Here is a 1,250-nt window from a genome sequence, read left to right on the forward strand (position 1 = left end):
CTTTCTCTCTGTCTATCGCTCTCTGGTCAAAATGGAAGAATAAGGATAATAAATAAAAATTTTAAGAATATTTCTTTAACTTCATTTGTTATCATTATTATTTTTTGTTAATGTGACCAGAGAGAGATAGAGAAAGGGAAAGTGAGAAAGGAAGTCACCAGGTCCAGGATTCGAACCATGGTCAGCCATGTGGGAGTCTAGCACCTCAACCACCATACCACCTGCCAGTCCCCTGAATTTGGCACTTTCAAGATGAAACTTAAGGGAACCAGCAGTTAGCGTAATGGCTATGTCGCTGGACTCCCACGTAATCGACTTAAAACTCACGCCGGGCGTGTGTGCGTGCGTGCACAAGATCCTGAGAGGAGAATGGAGGAGAAGGGATTGCGGCGTGACCATCCCCCCTGGGGGGGTGATTTCTCGCTTTCTGTCTCTATGTCTCTGTCTGGCGAGCACACGTGCCCTACAGTGAAAATCTCTCAAAAAAAAAGATGAAACTTAAGATCTCTGGGACCATAGAATTTCTTACAATCCCACTAGTCACCACTGCTATGAGTTTGGAGTGGATGTTTCCAGATCTTTTACTCTGCCTGTACACATGTGTACAGAGTACCATAGATGTTTCCTTAATTTTTTCATAACCTATGTTTCATTATATAATTTTTTTTTCACTCATCAATCAATACATTGAAGAGTTCTTCCAGGTCCTTTACACACCTCATCCTTTTTTGGTTTTTTGGAGAGGATTTTTTTGCTACAGGGTGCATACGTTCACCAGAAAGACAGACAGAGAGATAGGAAGTGAGAAATCACCCCCTGGGGGGGATGGCCACACTGCAATCCCTTCTCCTTCATTCTCCTCTTGGGCATAAAGAGGAGATCTTGGGCACACACACACATGCGCTTGGCATGAGTTTAAGTTACCAGGTCCGGGGTTTGAACTGTGGTCTACTACATGGGAGTCCAACAAGATAGTCATTACACCAACTGCTGGTCCCAACACAATTCATCCTTTTTAAAATATTTAATTTTTTTTTTGTTGTTGTTGTTGCTATAGGGCACGTGCGCTCGCCAGAAAGACAGAGACAGAGAGAGACAGAAAGCGAGAAATCGCCCCTCAGGGGGTATGGCCACACCGAAATCCCTTCTCCTCCATTCTCCTCTTGGGATCCTGGGCACGCATGCACATGTGCTCAGTGTGAATTTAAACAACTGGGTCCAGGACTCGAACCGCAGTTGACTATGTGGGA

This window comes from Tupaia chinensis, unplaced genomic scaffold (assembly GCF_000334495.1).
Source record: "Tupaia chinensis unplaced genomic scaffold, TupChi_1.0 Scaffold000067_1, whole genome shotgun sequence".
Lineage (NCBI taxonomy): Eukaryota > Metazoa > Chordata > Mammalia > Scandentia > Tupaiidae > Tupaia > Tupaia belangeri.